Raw genomic sequence first — 20,244 nt, 5'->3', positions numbered from 1 at the left:
GAAGGGGACGGCTGGATTCTTAAACGGTGACGCCACCTCTTAGACCTCTGAGTTGTACTACGGTGAAGGAGATGTTCGGAGAAGGTGAGGGAGTGGTCGGCCGTGGCCTATACAAGGAAGCGTCCCGACATTCTCCTTAGTACAGGAGAATGAAAAGCCACGGAAAACCCTTCTTAGAACAGTAAAAAGTGGGGATTAGCCCATCATCTCCGTCTCAAAAATGCAGAGGAGTTGAGCAATATTAGAGCTGTGGCCACCCGTCCTCTGGTCTATTCGTCGGTCGGAGTGCAGAGTCGTAGAGCTACAAACCAGCCATGGCCACTTACAGGCCGGTGCATACTCTTCAAATGCCTAACCTGATACCACTTAAAGATGTGAAACCAGGTAAAGCACCAGGACCTGACGGTATTCATCCAGAATTTATTTTCAACTTGTGCCGCCTTGGTAGAGAAATATATCGGACACAAATAACAGACAGCCTCGGAACAACAACAAAATTAAAAACATAAAATGAAAATGTAAAAAAGATCAGGTAACTTACTTTAAGAAGGCCGGGGTGCCCTGAGTAAAACACGGGAACCATTTGGATCGAAAAATTCTTCCGAGTATGGAGAAATTACTAAAATTGCTTAAAAATTACTACCTTCTAAAATCAAGAGAATTTATTTAAATTGAGATGAAAACAAAAGAAAGTTTAGAAATTTAAAATTCATATATCGTCGCCACTTAAAATTTTTTAAAAAATATGATTATAACCCACTAAAACAGAAAAGGTGATAAACAACCTTATACATTATTGTAAAACGATAAAACCGAGTTAGAAGAACTACCCTGAAATATTGATAAGTAATATATCAACCTCTTTTCTTAAGAGAAGTCAGTGACAATTTGGTGATTTTTAAGTTTGATGGTACCAAAGACATTTCCATCGAGCTTCCACATGAATCACTTCATCATCGCCCACAAGATTAAATTTGCAATCAGGTTCATTTAGTACACAAACAGAAGTAGAAAATATCAGTACATAGAGAAGTGAAGGAAAAATACTCAAATATATCCCAGAAGAAAATGTACCAACATAGAATGGCCTCCCAAAAAACAGAAGTCTCACATAGAATTCCAGCACGCTCGCACGTCACATCAATGAATAACCCCATAACAAAACAAATGAACCAAAACTCCGAAAAATACACGACAATGTGGAAACTCCACATACAAGAATAATAGACAATCTAGCACATCCCATTACACGAGAAGAATCCAGGGGCAACAGAATAAAGCGTAATTAAAGTGGACACATTTTTTTAAATACTTGCGGAAACCCCAGTGGTAATCAAACAGTCTCTAACACAACTTTTCAGCAATCAAGCTTTTACCCAATTGTACAACACCACAGCATAACAATAATAATAATAATAATAATAATAATAATAATAATAATAATAATAATAATAATAATAATAATAATAATAATAATAATAATAATAATAATAATAATAATAACGTAATAAAATTAACCCCATAGACAGGGGAAGCTGTTTGACGAAAAGTATTATTATAACAATAAAAATAAAACATAATTTGGTAAGAATTACTCAAACCAAAAAACATTAGAAGCCGAACTACATTTCAATTTAAGAAAGAAAATTTCTGAGCGTAGAATCCGGAATCAACACGGGATGTGATTTTCAGAAATATTACATGAAATAAGTTTTGTAATATGAGAACGTGAAAACTGATGTCGTTATCCAAGAAGATATTTTCGAAGTAGCACGACGAGTAGCCCAGGATGATAATATAGAACATGAACTTACGGATCTTGAAGTCAGGTGAAATAATCCAAGGTTAAAACGTTCAAGCTCTTAATTCTTTTTCAATGGTGAAATTACCAACATTTCGCCCCAGTGCATCAGCGGGCTCATCAGTTAGAGACACCACTGCAAGCCTCCTATGTAGGACAATGCAGTGACGGTGCACTAGGGGAGGCATGTACCTCCACTTGTATAAATTCCTGTATAAAAAGTAAGGTTCCTAGAAGGAACCCATAATTTAATTTCATCGACTACAAATGTTAAAACATTCAACCTCTTAAGTCTTTAGGCTTTTTAATCCAAGGTTGTTTAAAATTATAATCACTGCACTACACTATACAAGCCATGAAAGTGTGGGTCTTGGAAATTAAAAAATATAACTAACTACATACAGATAATATTGTAAAAATAATTAGGACGACGACGACTGGAACAGTATAGGGTGATCACATCTTACTTAGAACTTTTCATCCTGGATCCATATCAGTACGGAAGGCCTTCCTCAGAAGTTGATGAACCACACAACGTTGATCCATCACGACTAGATCCGTAATCGCTGAAAATTTTCTGGCTGGCCTCAAGCTCCAAGGTAAGCCAACATGCCGTGCTCTGCCAACATGCCGTGCTCTTATTGGCCAGGTACCAATCAGAAGTTTGTCTCGCTACCGACAAGTGGCAGCACACGACGGGAAATAGTGCTCAAAGCATAGAGGAGAAGTAAATTCAGAAATAAGTGAGACAGAAATTCACTGAGGGGGTAAATGATGAAAGAATAAAAGGAAAATAATTCCCAGGAAACACGAATTTCAAAAGCTGAACGCCATATCGAAAATGTTAATGGAAGGAGGGTAGAATTAATCCTGTTACAAACTGTAGCAAGCACTACAAGAAATGGCTGGCAAATTTCTTCTAAAATTGAACCAGAAAATCAAAACATTAGACTTCAAATAAACTTGAGCGAATACGACACTGAAATAAAGACTATTCTTCACCATAAGTAGATTCGTTAATTAACAGTCGCATAAAAACGAAAATATAAATTTATTCAACATCTCCATTTGAATCCAAAATACTCATACGAATAGAAAATCAGCATCATATCATCATGTAAACAAATGTTATGCTGGAATTTTGGCAATTTATTACGACGTGTTTTCACTTAAGGGAAACAATGAGTAGGATAAAAGAACTCAAATTAGATCTTCTGCCCCCCCCCCATGTGGTCGTGGCGGTCTCCACGATTCGTACCTCATTGCTGTCCCTTTTGGAAGTCTTTTACGACATGTGTGTTACTCTTCAGCTTCTCTCCAAGATCTAAGCTTTAATCTTGGGATTGAAAAGGTTTGCTGATTGGCTGGACGTCATCGAACTCTAGTGAAAACTCTACTACTTCGATTTTATTTTGGTGTTTGGAATGACCCCTGTTCCTTTGAACTTAATAGTAAACTGTCTTTTAAAGGACATTTCGGTCTCTTCGTGTTTCGTTAGGGCAATCGGGTTTCTCTTTTATGTATTACTGATTCTACTTACTCCCATGTTTTTATTATTATTAAATACTTAATGTTTTAGGGAGTAACGTTCGTGTACAATTGTGACCCTAAAGAATTTCGTTAATTGGGTTGTTTAACGCCCACATGAATTTCCACAAGGGTTCCTTTACTCGGATTCGATCTCTTTTTTGTAATTAATTCTTGGGTTACATTTATAAGTTTTTTAAATCTTCTTATCTGAAGTTTTCCTTTCTCTAGATTCTATTTTGTTCATACATGAATACTGTTATTGTGGGATTTGTTTTGGACTGGTTGCTTCTTGGCCTTATTTTTTGCAATTTGCTTTACGTCGCACCGACACAGATAGGTCTCATGGCGACGAGTGAACAGGAAGCGGATAGGAGTGGGAAGGAAGCAGCCGTGGCCTTAATTAAGGGACAGCCCCAGCATTTGCCTGGTGTGAAAATGGGAAACCACGGAAAACCATCTTCAGGGCTGGCCATGGTAATGGTTACTGAAAATGTGGATTGTTGATTGTTGAATGACCTTAAGAGGTGTAAATCATTTCCCTGTTATGGATTTGGAATCTTGTGCAACAATTCATGTGTGCATTTTTCCCTTTCTTGTTTTTAAAATCTTTTTTCCCATTTTCTCTGTTTATTCTCGTCCTCTCCCTAAAGTTGTGTTCTTTAAACCTATTATTTATGCAACTTTGAATCGTGATTTAACCAAGCGGCCAGTATCCAGTATTCGGGAGATAGTGGGTTCGAACCCCACTGTCGGCAGCCCTGAAGATGGTTTTGCGTGGTTTCCCACTTTTACACCAGGCAAATGCTGGGGCTGTACCTTAATTAAGTTCACGGCCGCTTCCTTCCCACTACTAGCCCGTTCCTGGTAAGACCTATTTGTGTCGGTGCGACGTAAAGCAACTTGTAAAATAAACGTGGTTTGATTTGTCGCCAGTGGAAATTCACGACACTCACCCTAAGTAAGTGTACATAATTTACTGAAGAGTAACCTTCCAAATTTTTTAAGACAAAGCCTAAGAACTAGGGTTAGTGTATCGATGTAGGCTATACATAATCTATCTCAGAATATTGTAATTTTAATGTCTACCTGTTTATTGGTACAGGTCGGCCGAATCTAACTTATTTTAATAAGCTCTTAATTCATTTTAATAAATTCAAACTATGTTTTATGATTCATTAAATCTAATCTAAGATCATTAGTTCATTTCTCGGCAAACGATATTCATTTTATGTTGTTAAACGCAGTAATGAAACCTTTGAAATTAAACTCATTTTATTTAATCTAAGATTTAGTTTGTTTTTCTTTCAACTAAAGTTAATCAGGTTCATATCGTACCAGTGTTTGTTTCACGGACTTTTGGGTAACACCTAGTGCACTCGACGTAAGTGTCTTATGGTCTCTAACTTTATATGGTGAGTTGTATGTGCCTAGCGTTTCTGTTTCTTCCTTTACCTTGTCTTGTACTCGCACTGACTCAAAAGACGGTACCGGCCAGTATCACTTCTCTGCGTGCGGCAGTGCATTTCAAAGTAACTCATATTAATGTTCCAAGATGCCCTGTCCAAATATCCGTGGGCTTCTACTGTCATACATCATGATTACTGTTCAAGATAACAAATGCATCAACACATGTATACACTGTAGCGCTTGCATGCTCGCATTAGTGTGGGTAAGTGTTCAAAATCCAAGCACCCAATTCGACGTGGTAGAAACTACTATCTCGAACAAAGTAAAGTTCGCGAATACATGTTTAAATCTTATCTAACTCGATTACGACAGCCTTCTCAATATTTCGAACAACTGTGTTGAAAAAACCCGATCCCGTGAGATCTCCGAAGTTAAGCAACATTGGGCTTTGTCAAGATTTGGATGGGTTGCCATCCTACCGTACGTAAACTCCGGCTCAGGCACACCTCTGCGCAGGTTCGGACTTGTCTTCGGGCAGAATACACACTTACCATTTACTTACAAGGTACAGACACTTCGCTGCTGTAAAGACGATGTTCCGAATAGTAAAGGGAACAAAGTTCTTCTCTGCGTCCGTTTTATTCCCCTCCATGTTGTCCAAAGACGTCGAGCGGAAAGATGTACAACTTCTCAGTAATACCGTGTGCTCCAAAGAACACATAGTGAAGACGACACACATTCGCCCGGCAAACATCGGGATGGATTCGAACTTGTCACCATTTCCGGGTAGAGTATGTACGTATGTATGTAAAGAAATAGGGGAACCGAAATTGCTTAAGTACGTCACTGTCACAAGTACATTACGGTTCCATTATCGACATTCTGCTACAAACTAACAAGGTCTACCAATTACCAGAACAATGTGTCATTAAACTAACTAGTGCACATCTTATCTTTAGCCTTATACACTTGTTGCGAGTGGCTACATTATTGTTTAACATTGTTGGTGCCATGTATACAGACAGAGTCCTGCTGCAGGACTTTCGATTTGAATTCTAATGCTGAAACGGTACACACAGCCCCGAGCCATCTGAGTTAACCATCATCATCATCATCATCATCATCATCATCATCATCATCATCATCGTCAACATTTTCCCCTATCCATCTCTTCTGTCGGGTTGGGACGTTTATAATACTTGTCCACCTTCGTATCTCCTTCCACTGTGCTCTTCCATGGTTTGTCCCTGTCCAGTTTAATTTTTCTTGCACCCTTCAAGTCGAAAAGCTGTGAATCGAAGTAAAGTTGCCGTCGAAGACCAAGTTGTACAGTCGAAATCTTTAGTATCTCGTGGCCAGAATTATTCGTTTCAGGCAGGAAATCAGTACAGCCCTCAGAAACACCCAGTATCTGCTTACACACTATCTCTCCTTGGTCACATCCATCAGACGCATTAACACATGCACACACCTGAAGAGTGAGGGGAGGTGGAGAAAACGGAAGTACGAGGATATCTAACATGAACGAAACACACGCGCAGGGGAAGGTAATTGCTTCCCCGCGTGCCCACTTGTCCCACTGGCTCGATAATGAAGGAGGAGGGGAATGAAGAAAGGAACCACAGGGCTCCTGCAACGCAACAAACGTAATGTACATGTTAACTCATTGACGGTCATATTCTCCAGTTTCTTTGTAATTCTTGGGTGCGAAATCTGGCTGAATTGTTAGCGGTCTCGACTATGACTTCATAATCAAATGGTATCGCGCTCAACCACTGTAAGGAAGAATGACTCTTATTTTCGTCAATATAGACCATTTTGGCTAGGGGCTTTACGTCGCACCGACACAGATAGGTCTTATGGCGACGATGGGATGGGAAAGGCCTAGGAGTTGGAAGGAAAAGGCCGTGGCCTTAATTAAGGTACAGCCCCAGCATTTGCCTGGTGTGAAAATGGGGAAACCACGGAAAACCATCTTCAGGGCTGCCGATAGTGGGATTCGAACCTACTATCTCCCGGATGCAAGCTCACAGCCGCGCGCCTCTACGCGCACGGCCAACTCGCCCGGTATAGACCATTTTAAACACTACTAATAATAATAACTGTTACGGAGTTTTGTGGATTTGCAGAGGTGAAAGAAGGTGCGGGCTGGATAAGGTCTCAACTACAAAATTAAAGTTAATTTAAAACTTTAACAAGATTATATTTTCTTTTCAAAATCAACAGATAATAACGGTTAACAATTCCCACTAGGTGAAATAACAAAGAACACTCAGGTACAATGGAAATTTACAAATTCTGGGCTACGAGCCCCAAAGTCAGAGTTCTCGACTCACAACCACAAATATCAAAGGGCACAAGACCCTTAATTACATGGAGCTCTTGCTCCCGCTTAGTAGTGTCAAGCCTCATAGAGGCACTTTCCAAAGAAACCAGAAAGAGCTGACCTGCTCTCAATTTTATAAGCACAAACAACTTTACTTCTACCTGCCCTCAAGGCACACCAAAAAACAGGGGTATATGATACCCAACCTACAGGGCCTTTACATGAGGAAAATAAAACATCAGGTTAAGTTACTGGCCCATAATACAAAATTGAATGGAGGCGAAGCTTGCACTCCTAATACGCTTTTAAAACCTACTTGGCACTAGGCCGCTTACGCAAGGGCTAATCCCATACTAAGGAGGTGACACGTATAAGAAAACTTTATTACATTAAGAAGAGAAGGACAACGGTTATGAAAACGTAGTCACCTCAAAACAATATGAGTGGGAGCTCGAGAGGGTTAGGCACTCTCTATCCCAATTTGTAGTTAAAAAGACGGAATTTTCACCAAATGTTTTTTACATTTTAAAGGTAGGTTACATGAGAAAAGTTTCGAATCTTCCCCGAGGGTTAAACTGCTGAGCTAGCAAGAAATAAAGTTATTAAACGGCCATTACCTTGTTGATGAACTGCTGCCCGAAGAAAGAGGCGCTACCCGCCCCCCTGCTACATAATCACACACTAAGCAAGATGTTGATGAAGTGGCCCCGAGACAAGAAAATCAGCAGTTTATATATCCTCGTGGAACATTCGAGACCTTTCATGAACGATAACAACCCGCCCACAAACTTTTATTGGCCGACAGCAGAAACTAATACACAAGACGAGGAAGAAACACCTTATTGGTGGAAAATTAATTACAGAAATTCCTGATTGGCTACATTCAAAACAGGCGGAAAGAAAGGATTATATTGCCGACCTACAACTGACAGAGCAAAATTTAGTTAATACAAAACTTATGAATACAAAATTTCTTCAAGAAGGTACATTCCTTTACACCAGAGTGCGTTATCATAGTTTTGGTAGAGACATCTGTTAGAGAATGCCCAAATTTCTTGATACGGAGCAAACAAACACAAATCGAAATAGACACAGTTCAGAACACTTCCAAATTGCCAAATTTACAATAGTGACATATTCCGAGAAACCGTTGAGTTAATACAGTTAGTTAAAATTCAGGCTTTCTCCTGTAGAGTAGTTTCAACTGGCGCAATATTTGAATTAGCGGCGTGGAGGTGTACCACCCGGTACAATAACGATAACAATAATAATAATAATAATAAACCGAAGTTATACTCGAACACCAAAATAAAAATTATCTGGCATTAAATAATTATGATTATCAGAGCCGCAAGGGCATCTGGAAAACCGTTCTTATGAATTTATTGACAGCGCTGATCAAACAATTAAATGCCATATACTGCGATGGGATTACAACGTGCGCACTTGATTGAAATTAAATTACAGTGAATTGTTTTCCTTGATTATAAAAATCTAGTATAGCCAGATGTTTAACCATAGAAACGCCTTAATCAGTTCCCAAAAGATGGAGTTGAGAGTGGCCTCTGAAAGCACAACGTCACAAGTCACACCTCCTGGAAGACGAACACATGTGACGTTGTCTTGATTACATCTCCTTCATCCTCAGGGTTGGCCAAGATCTTCTCCCAAACGTTACCTGTTTTATTTTCTATCCGGAATTCATGTGATCGCGATTTTACCATATAATTTTTGGATTGCTGTGGATTGTTGCGAGTTCGTTCTTTGGATTGGATGTTGCGATGGAATTGTCTAGAGGGGGGGGGGTGTTCTAGCTAAGGTGATTTATAGATATTTAGGGAATCTATTATGTCTCAATAATTGATTTCCAATGTACTCCTGCAATTCATACTACCCAGTCATGTAAATGTCGTAACAGTTCTGGTGACTACTTTTGAGGAACGATGGTAGGTGACCCATTTCTATTAGACTGACCCTTGAACATAATTACACGTTAAATAAGCTAGAAAAGTAATCCTTTAAATCCTATCTGGAAATATTAAGAAGTTTGTGATACTTGCTGTAGTGCACGTCGATCACGGGATGTTCGCATAGAATGTGCAAAGTTATCTAACTCCCCAGCTGTTTCCCGCCAAAATTCAGGCATGCTGTTTTATTCGAGACGAAGCAGTAATTCCATCTATTGGAGATGAGTGGCAGCAAAGGAGAAAAATCACATCACAACAATGGTAAATGTAATGCCATTGTTGATTGTTTGTAAGAGTATTCCATATGGTAGGCTTTCGTACTCAGTTGTCTTCCGACTCTGTAACATTTGGGCATCTAATATAAAGGAAATCCTTTCTTCCTTCAAGACTACCTCTTGTCTTATTCTTCAATCGATGGTTCCTTTACGATTTCTTTCTCGTTTATTATGGGTTATTGTAGTCACGTCCTAGTGGTGGTGATTATTGTTTTAAGAAGTATGACTAGGCAAACATGCTCTATTTAACACTAATCAGAGAGAAGAAATGGAAGGGATCCGACACTTCAGAAAATGAAGGTATCGGCCAAAGGAAGACAAGGGCCACGAAGGGCGGGAAAATGAAAAACTTCCCAGGCTTCGATTGTTCTAATACCGTCGGGTCAGAAAAGAGTTGACCAAGGGAGGTCGGATAGGACAGATGAGAGTGAGGAGCCTGGCACAAGTAAGTGTAACCAATGCCAGGACTCAGTTAAGGGCCCCGTGGTGACCAAACCACGCTCCCAATTTGAAATCCCCTGACGGAGTAGCGTGGGTATTATTCTACCGCCCCCACCCACAGGTGAAATTCACGTCCTAGGTCGTGAACCATGGGCAACGGCTGAGTGGCCTAGTAAGTGGTCCTGAGTGTCGGGTTACCAGTGGCTACAGAATGGGAGTGGACATCTCGGACATATTCTGAGTCATGGCCTTCCTTGTGCTCAGGCGGCTAGGGCTATACAATCCACCGCTGGTCCCTAACCCGTTAGAGGAGAGATTTTTCACTCGGACTATGTGTAAGTAGACTAGCATCCTTCTTAATGAATTTACCGACCTCAGAACATTTTAAGCAAGACTCGGACCTATGGGAGTAACGGAGTCTCACTCCCAGTTGACAGGCGAGGGACTCCTTAGAAATTACTTGGCGAACGAAATGGAATTCGATGGGGAGCTATCAATATTTATGGAGCTTATGGAAGAAAGAAAGTAGAACTGGCTAAGTCAGCAAAGAGGGTACATATGGATGTGCTAGGAGTAAGTGAATTTCGGGTAAGGAGAGATAACGAGGAAGTGATACGAGATTTTAAAGTGTACTTGAAGGTATTAAAAGGATAGGGCAGAGTCTGGGATACGGCTGTTTGTCAGGAATACTATTCCAAGCAACATAATTTCTGTTAGGCACGTAAATGAGCGAATGATGTGAGTAGATTTGGCATTGGAGGAATTAGGACGAGAATAGTCTCAGTGTATTCATCTTGTGAGGGTGCAGATGAGGATGAAATTGACAAGTTTTATGAAGCATTGAGTGACATCGTAGTCAGGGTCAACAACAAGGACAGGATAGTGCTAACGGCGATTTCAATTCGATTTTTATATAAAAAATAGAAATGATACACCCGCTCACCTCCTGAGTCCCAGACTAGCCTTAATCTCAGGGGTGATCAGTTCGTAAAAGATGTTGAAATTTTTAATCAATAATATATTGGAACCTTTCCCACCGTCCCCCATGACTCATGGGACCATGTGACAACCAACCAACCCTTTCGGGTCACGAACACATGGGACCATGCTCCACGGAAGTCGATAGTCAAGGGGCCTTTTCGGCCTGTGCCGATTTCCCCTCATTGGGATTGTATATTTAATCCACTCACATGAGAAGTTACCGGCCATGCGGCTCAGCTAGGTCAAAGCTACTCTTCCGTTCCTGAGGTCTGAACACGGACTCCTCAGGGCCGAAGACCGTTCGCGGCATGTAAAGGCTATCATACATAAACTATCTTAAAGGCCTACAATGGACGGAAGAGGATTCTGGATGCATGTTTTTCGGTATAGATAGGCACGAAATAGTTTAGAACAATTTACTATTCACTCGGTGAAATATACAACATTTACATACATTCTTGATACTTATTACACAATTAATATAAGCAATCACTTATTTCAGCAGCGGAAATATCCGTGCTGCCATTGACATCAGCTGTTACCTCCACATTCCACAGACAAAATCTATGTGGACGGCAACGTTAGCTGGTACTATCTCTAATCCAATAAATTTTCCTTTTTGACACAGACGTTAATATCCATATCCCTCTCTACCAAAACAGAGAATAACCGAGAGGTTGTTAATATGATCTCACTTTTTCACATACTATCACTTTGAATTGCCTGTGCCCTACATTGCTTACCTAAAGACTACATTGGTTTGGATGTATGCTACACAGATTGTTTTGTCTATTATCGCGATTGTTTTGTGCGTGCTATCACCCGGTTTACCATAAACCACTGAGTACGACATACACAATAAAATGACCCTACCATATTCACAAAAACAAAAAAAGCCATGTTTCCCCCAATGCGAGTATTCCATGGGACTGTATCCCGTATTACACGTTAAAATCTATTTACACAAAAGAAAAATGTCCGCTTTTTGAATGGTCGGCTAACTTAAGGTATCAATAAAGTAAATATTAAAACCGGATTAATCCGAACATATCAGACATCCATCACTAAATCACGGAAAAGAAAAATAAATGGACTCAAGTCTTCCATAAAATTAAACACAGACTTGAACAACGAACTATCACTTGCAATCACTACCAGTGGACTTTCACGAAGTCTAGATTCAAATCGACATCGATTACAAGTAAACAAAAACACATCCTGGAAAAGAAATATATCAAACACATGTATCAATAAATACAATGGCTGTAGTTGATTCGTTGTAACCCGCTATCTTACCGAGCTGTTGATCCCTGCTGTGCTCACACGAGGTTTGAACCTGAGACTCTGGTCGTCTCCATCCAGGGTACTGTAATCAAGCCCTAATTAGTCTAATCATGTATAGAACAGTCATAACAAAAATAAACATCTATATTGCTCTGTGGGTCATGGTCTACGGCGTGGCAATTAGAGAACTTGCTGTCTTTATTCTCAAAAGAAAACAGACTGTTGGTCCGACCAACCTTTCTGCTTGTATCTATTCCTCCCTGTTCCAGACTCTCCCCTCTCAGCCATAACTCACGGCTGACACTCGTCCCACTGTCCGGAGACTAAAGACACTATTCAACCTGCTTCCCGCTAGGATTTTTTTGTGTGCATCAAATTAATTCATTAGGTAGAAACTGGCACATTTTATTCAATGCTCGGGCCAGCCCACATACATTCAGTACACGAGAATCATTTCTCAAATTCGAGCGTTAATTCACATCTCATTCTCTCATATTTCTGGAGGTCTGGGGTTCGACTCGTATCTTCTCTCCTTCCAAAAGTCCACCATCTGTCAGCCACTGACCACTGCAATGTTCCTATTTCCCCGCCTCTGAGGCGAGAGTGTGTACCCATCAGATACTACCCTATTGCTCGAAATCTATCGGTATAAATCATCAATCAAAATACTTTCAGTAAAATAATAATAATAATAAAAATAATAATAATAATAATAATAATAATAATAATAATAATAATAATAATAATAATAATAATAATAATCCTCTAACCTGTTGCTTGAAATATCGGTATCAAAACACTGATCAAGTTACATTAAGAAAATAATAATAATAATAATAACAATAATAAAATAATAATTAATTTAAGTTTGTAAATCCTGCAAAACCACCAACAGACCTTCTACGTGTAACCTCACTAGTGTAGTGGAGGACAGGGGTTCAAACCTCGGCACTTCATTCCTTGAACATCTTCAGTTACAGCCAAAACTTATATTACCATGCAACAAACTACTATTTATATCTTTACGAACATAGTGCTGATTCTAGCCCAAGCCTTTCCTTTTATACGGGCACTAGTGGATGACTCCGTCACCTCGCTAATCCCTGCGTAACTTAGGCAATTGCTCAGATGAGATCTACATCATTAATCTACATAGCATTCTACTCCTTCTCCCCCCTCAATTCCTTCTCAGCACTAAATAAACAAATTATTATAACATGCAAATATAGCCACTAAAAGGGGTCCCACATTCTATACACTAACATAGGATCACTCCCTTCCCATAGCTAATTAATTAAAACCAAAATGAATAAAAAGATTCCCGACCATTCTATGCGGATTTAGCCTACTTAATCATGTTATTTATAACCCTATCCTTCATTACCGTTACTTACAAAGGGAAATACTAGCATTGGAATAGAAACATAACTTTGTACTCAACGGTTGATGTCTTCGGCCTCCTCCGAAGGTTCCGGAGGCCTACCCATGTTGGATTACTCCATGGCGCCGGATCCTGGAGTCCTGGAGTTCAGAAGTTCCATATCTTGTCTCGCGTAATCCATTTTAGTAGCACACGGATCACTGAAATTAGATTGTAATTTACACAATTTATCGATTTCTTGCTCACGTGTCACCATTCACTCCTACTACTTCTTTGTCTACCCACTGACAGTTACATGGAGATGATTATACCAGCTACTTTCAGCTAGTCTACCTCAATTGCACTGCTAATACGGGCATTCCCCGCATCCACATAATGCAGAATTTTCTATCCCTATCTTCTGTATGTTTTAATAGTTCAGGAACACTTCTCACTGCCTGTTAATCAGTTAATAATCTAACCTGCGCTTTGTTCAGAAAACAGCGTAGATTTATACAGTTCTTTGTCTCTACCCTACCTATTTCGAAAAGGTCTTTGAATACTGTGATTCTGTCCCTCTTACTAGTTCGTTCTTACGGCTATTGATTGTCAATCTACGAGAGCGTTCTCCTACATAAGTCCTGGGTCCTATCATGTAGTCGTTGCTATACAAATCCTACTTCACATTTCACGAAGTCTTAGTCTATTTTGCAACCGATATCTTAAGTACATCTCATTACCATAATCTTCTGTCGCCTATCACAAATTATAAGCGAAAAAACTGAAAAATTTCACTCCCGCTTTGTTCACATAGTATACAAAGGAGCGGTAAATCCGATCGCGAACCGGCCGTCGTTTCCCGTCGAAAGCTCCTCACCGAATGCTGATGCTCCCTGGGAGATGCAAAAACTTATAAGGAAGCTGGCGGTAGGGGTGGCTAGTGAACTTCGTCCCCACACTTATTTCGACTGCTCCTGGATAAACCAGCCTGTCCAAATTAGCAATACGCTAGACTGTGTGACTTGGTTATGCACAAGTGCGCTGTGCCATGCGGAGTTGAATATGTTCGGCGGATCCGCAGTAATTAATTAATCAGCTTGGAGGGGAAGTAGGGAGTCCCCGAAGGCATCTGGCTTTTCACTAAGCGTCCTTACGCTAACGCAGTTATATAAGTTGTTTACCAACGCCTTTCGCCTGGAGAGTATTTTCTATCCGAACTCGTGACTTTATAATTCCACCAAAATTCAGCACATTGCTCTGACGGGTGCAGTTTTGTTAATCAAGCCTTATTTACGCCGAAAATACATGAAATTTAGCTTTGGCATCGCTGTACGCTGGCATTTGTTTTCCAATATGGAGTCGCTAAATAGTGTTCTTCTGCTGCTTCTTCTATGACGTGTGCCTAGTTCGGGGATTCTTTAAGCCACCCAGTGGGCGGGTGAGGCGCCTCTCTGGCGGGCGTCCTATTGCACAACCTGATCTTACTCCCAACATCCACACAAAGAAAGCTTACTGCCTGCTTCCTTACCAAGCATATCCCTTGAAATAAATATTAATTGTGCCAATACGGTCACAATATATATATATGCGCACCAAATGAACACGGGGATGAACGGGGCATGCAATTTAGGGTAACGGGGGACGGCTCATTCATAGATACTAATTATAGACTCCACAATAGGACTGGGAAGTGACAACTTAAATTCCATGGGCGTACTGGACTAACTACAATAAAAGATATGAAAACTGTTTCCTATTGAAATTGCAATAAGGAGCAATTCATTTACTTAATTCGCACATTGCAGGTGATTACAATTATTACACTCAGAAATTTCCATCCTGAAAAAGAATACATACATTTGAATTCACCTCACTACTCTAGTAGTGTAAAATATTTGGTGAATTCGCCCCGTGGGTTACTGGGGATCGAATCCATATCCGTATGAGTGGACGTTTCACCGCTGGAGATCTTCTTTCGGAGACGTGGGCATGAGAGTAACTATTTACTGTCATCTCTACGTTCCGTTGGACATGAGTCACTTCCGGTATGTACATTCTGGTAGGCCGGATCCCCACAGTGGAAATGTTATCGTATCTAAAACGGGAATTAATTGTGTGGACAAAATCTAGCCTAATTTAACCAGATTCACAAACATGCCATAGGTAGCTCATCAACTCCAAGCTTATCTCATCATTTACATTTGTCATACGACAAGACGTACGGGAAGTTTCATTATTATGCTCGCACAATGAAGACATGTGCCGTCCAAGGGATATTCCGAACATACCGCCAACAATCTCCCACGTGGAAAACCAACATCTGCTTCCGACCAATTCGACACATGCAGACTGTCCCTATCATATCTTTCTATGATTATTAAATGATTATCATTCTTTATCTGATCATTATCATATTCTGTGATTATCACCAATTATTTTATTTTTATCACTAATTTCAATTATCATCCTATATTCGATTATTATCATTTATCATCCGGGATGATTTTATGCTAACCATTGCCGAAGTTTCAAACGAAGGGTCGTTTTTCATCGTAATTAATCCGCTAAAATTAATGATCAGTTTCATAATAAATTATTATTTTTATCATTATTATTATGATTATTATTAGAGATTATCTTTCGTAACACTGAATCATCGTTCATTAAATATTATAATTTCCTTTCATAATTATTATTATTCTCAAAAGTAATATTGCAAGTTCTTCTTCTTCTTCTGGTCCTTCAACTTTTGATTATTATTATTATTACTATTATTATTATTATTATTATTATTTTCTTCAGTGGAGAATATCATTATCGTATCACATTCATAATGAATTGATATTTCAAATTTATTTCACCATAATTATTCTCAAATTAATCTACTAAATTATTTCTATTATTCCTCTTCGAATTATTATTATTATTATTATTATTATTATTATTATTATTATTATTATTATTATTATTATTATTATTATTTATGATAACTTAATTTCACATGTTACACCACCGTTAGCGATATTTATGCTTAATGCATAAGCTTTTACGATTTCGGTCTACTTGGGCACTAAGCAATTGATTTAAGACAAGATTCAATTCGATTATTATTATTAAAATTGAATTTTTCTATTTTTATGTCCACTCTCTATAATTTAGTCACATATGTTGTGTCCCATTGTGAACCACGAAGATTCGACTTACATCGATCGGGACATCCCAGTATTCGGAACCGCAACCTTCCTTTTTTTACTGCCGTTAATTTTATGGGGACACCATGTCCTCCAAGACTCATATCATATTCCATGGTACATCGCGGCTGGGCAAATACATCCAATGCCTGCGATTGCTAAATTATTCCTTCTTTTTCATTTGAAGTCCATTTATTCCACTAGATCTCTTCAAATTTTAATTTTCTAATTAATTCTCGGTGCGTGGATTCTGCCACTCATAACATCTGAATCGATATTATATCGTCTCAGGCATCGAGATTTATCTATTTCATTATCAAAAACAGTACGGCTCAATTATCACCTCATGCCGGATTTTCGTCTTGCACGACTTCCAATCTCAAAAATGGGCTCAAACAACTCTGGACTTTCAACATATCGTGACCATCCTATACAAGTACCTCTATCGCGTCTAAACGAATTTTTATGGTTATGATAAAGTCCAAAAACGTGAACTCAACAATTTATATAAAAATCAAATTTACTGCCTGAATTAAAGTCTTTTACGCCACATTTTATCTCTACCTTGATTATTACTTTCACCAGCGAACTCTCACAGCATTATTATTATTATTATTATTATTATTATTATTATTATTATTATTATTATTATTATTATTATTATTATTATTATTATTATTATTATTATTATTATTATTATATTTTAACTTGCGAACTTATAAAGCATTATTATTATTATTATTATATATATATATACATTCGTTTAGCCCCTTAAGGAGCACGTGGAACCATTAAATAGCACTGGTATTCTTCATCTTCTTGTTCTTCTTATCTTCCCAAAACTTCCTCATCCTTTCACTATGGGCCTGCCGTCTTTCTTGTGTCCACGAGTTTTTGAGTTTCAAGCTTTTCTCAGATGGATTCTTGGGTGCAAATTTATGGCTGTTGATCTTTTGTCTGTATGTATTCCTTGTGGTTGCCATTGGATCAACGTCGACTTCTGCGAGGTCCTTTTGTGCATCCACTAGCCAGCGAGCTTTGGATTGTCGGTTTCCATTGATAATAAGAAATATCTTCTTAGTCAGTCGTGAGTCATCCATTCGTGCTAGATGTCCATAAAATTTCATACGCCGTTTGCGTGCGACTGAAGAGAATCGCTCAGTTAATGCATAGAGTTCTTCCGAGCTTCTTCGCATCCATTTACCCTCTTGAAACTTGGGCCCGAATATCTTCCTCAGTACCTGTCGTTCAATTTTCTCAATGTCCTTGATGTTAATGGTAAGTGCTGATGTCTCAGTTGCGTAGAGTGCCTCAGGGAGGACAACGGTGTGGTAGTGTCGGAGTTTGGCTTTTGTGGATATTGATTTCTTATTGTAGAACTTGTAGGTGATTAGGTATGCTTTACGTAGTTTTTCTGCGCGCATTTTGTTGGCTGCTTTTTCATTGCCTGAATCACCAATAATTTCACCCAAGTACTGGAATTGTTTGACTTGTAAAATGTTGCCATATTTGGTCGCTAGTGATGTTAGGTGTGTGCACTTGGAGTCCATGTATTGCGTTTTTTCATAAGAGATGTGGAGACCAGTTTTTATTGCAATCTCGTGAAGCTTCTCGATGGCGTGCCTGGCTTCTTCGGGAGTCCGGGTAATTATTGCTAGATCGTCAGCAAAGGCAAGGCATTTAATGTTAATCCGTTTACTTTTCGTTCCCATGTTTATTCCGGGTACTTCTTTCTCCCATGTTTTAATGACCTTATCCAGTACTAGGTTGAACAGAAGTGGGGACAATCCATCACCTTGTCTAACGCCTGTTTTTATTTCAAAGGGTGCAGAGATTTCACCCATGAACTTCACCTTAGAGGTTGTATCTATTAAGGTTTGTTGGATTAACGTGAGTGTTTTGTTATCAACACCGTATTCTCGAAGAACATTGAACAGGGTACCACGGTCTATTGAGTCGTATGCTTTTTTAAAATCTACGAAAGTGACTACTGTGCGGTTTGACTGGCGGTGTTGGAGTATCATCTTCAGGTTCCAGATCTGTTCCACGCACGATCGATGTGGACGGAAGCCCGCCTGATATTCGCCGATCTTATCTTCTGTCTGTTGTTCCAATCTGGTAAGCAGAGCACGTGAAAGAATTTTGTATGCTATTGACAGAAGAGAAATACCTCGGTAGTTGTTTGGATCCATCTTGTCACCTTTCTTATGCAGTGGATGGATCAGGGCAGTTTTCCAATCTACAGGTATGACTTCACTTTCCCATATGTTCGCAATGATGACCTGTAATTGGTCGATCATTTGATCCCCTCCAATCTTAAGCATCTCGGCGATTACACCATCTTCTCCTGGTGCTTTATTGTTTTTGAGATGTAATATGATGCTCCTTATCTCCTCATGGGTCGGTGGAAGGGAATCTGTGTTTGGAGTGGGTATGTGGAATTGAAGTTTCTCAGTTGGTGATTCGCAGTTGTGTAACTTTTCGAAGTGTTGTTTCAGGATGTCACAGTTAGCCTTTGTATTTGTTTCGAGAGTCCCGTCAGGGCGCCGAAAAGAAAGAGTGGGTGGCTTGTAGCTGGTCAGTTCTTCGCGAAAGGTTTTGTAGAAATTTCTCGTGTTATTCCGTTTGAAGTCATTATCGATCTCCTCTAATCTCTTGTTATGGTATGCACGTTTAATTCGTCTGAGTCTTTTGGACGTTTGCTTCTGAGTTTCTGAAAATATATGCCAATTCTCTGGTGTTTGATGACTGTGCCAATTCTTCCAGGCTCGCATACGTGTTTCCAGTGCTCTGTCACAATCCGAAGTCCACCATCTATGTTTCCGTTTACGGGGTGGTTGGCCAAGTTTCGTAGATGATTCTTGGATAGTCTCAAGGAGTGCATCCCATGTTTTTGCATTTGCACGCAACGACTGGGCAAACTCATGTGCATGTTCTTGCAGATAACCTGGGTCAATGCGTGGGATTGTAGGTTTTTGGTATTTCCTTCGGTTGGGTCTGAAACGGATTTTGATTTGTGAGAGGTGGTGGTCTGACTCTACATAACCTTTGCGTACCCTGATGTTCATAATTTCAGGGGAAAATTTTCTGGTAATTGCTACATGGTCGATCTGGTATTCGCCTAGGTGACTGATCGGCGATTTCCATGTGGTCATTTTTTGTGGAGGTTTCTTAAAGTGTGTGGACATCAGCTGGAGGTTTGCCATTCCACATACGTTGATTAAACGGTGTCCATTTGCGTTAGTCTTCTTGTGTGCTGAGAAACATCCAGTAATATGCCTATGTTCCCTTTCTCTGCCGATTTGCGCATTAAAATCTCCAAGGAGAATTTTTACATGATGCTGAGGGATCTTGGTAAGTGCCCGTTCGAGTAGTGACCAAAATTTTTCAACCTTGTTTTTGTCAGGTTCACTGTTGACTGGAGCGTGTGCATTAATTAGTGTATAGGCTTTATTGGCGCATTTAACTGTGAGCAAGGAGAGGCGTTCTGAAGGTGACGTGAAATTTATCACAGAGTTCTGGATGCTGTTGTGTACTAGGAATCCAGTTCCCAACACATACAGGTTGCTATTTGGCACTTTTGTTGCTGGCTTCCCCTTGTAGAAGCGGTAACCACAGGAGTCAAAATGATCGGAGTCGCGAAATCGTGTTTCTTGTATTGCAAGTATCAGAATCCTAAAT

Source organism: Anabrus simplex, chromosome 12 (genome assembly GCF_040414725.1).
Source record: "Anabrus simplex isolate iqAnaSimp1 chromosome 12, ASM4041472v1, whole genome shotgun sequence".
Classification (NCBI taxonomy): Eukaryota; Metazoa; Arthropoda; class Insecta; order Orthoptera; family Tettigoniidae; genus Anabrus; species Anabrus simplex.
The sequence above is the reverse complement of the archived record's forward strand: the minus strand, read 5'-3'. Positions refer to the sequence as shown.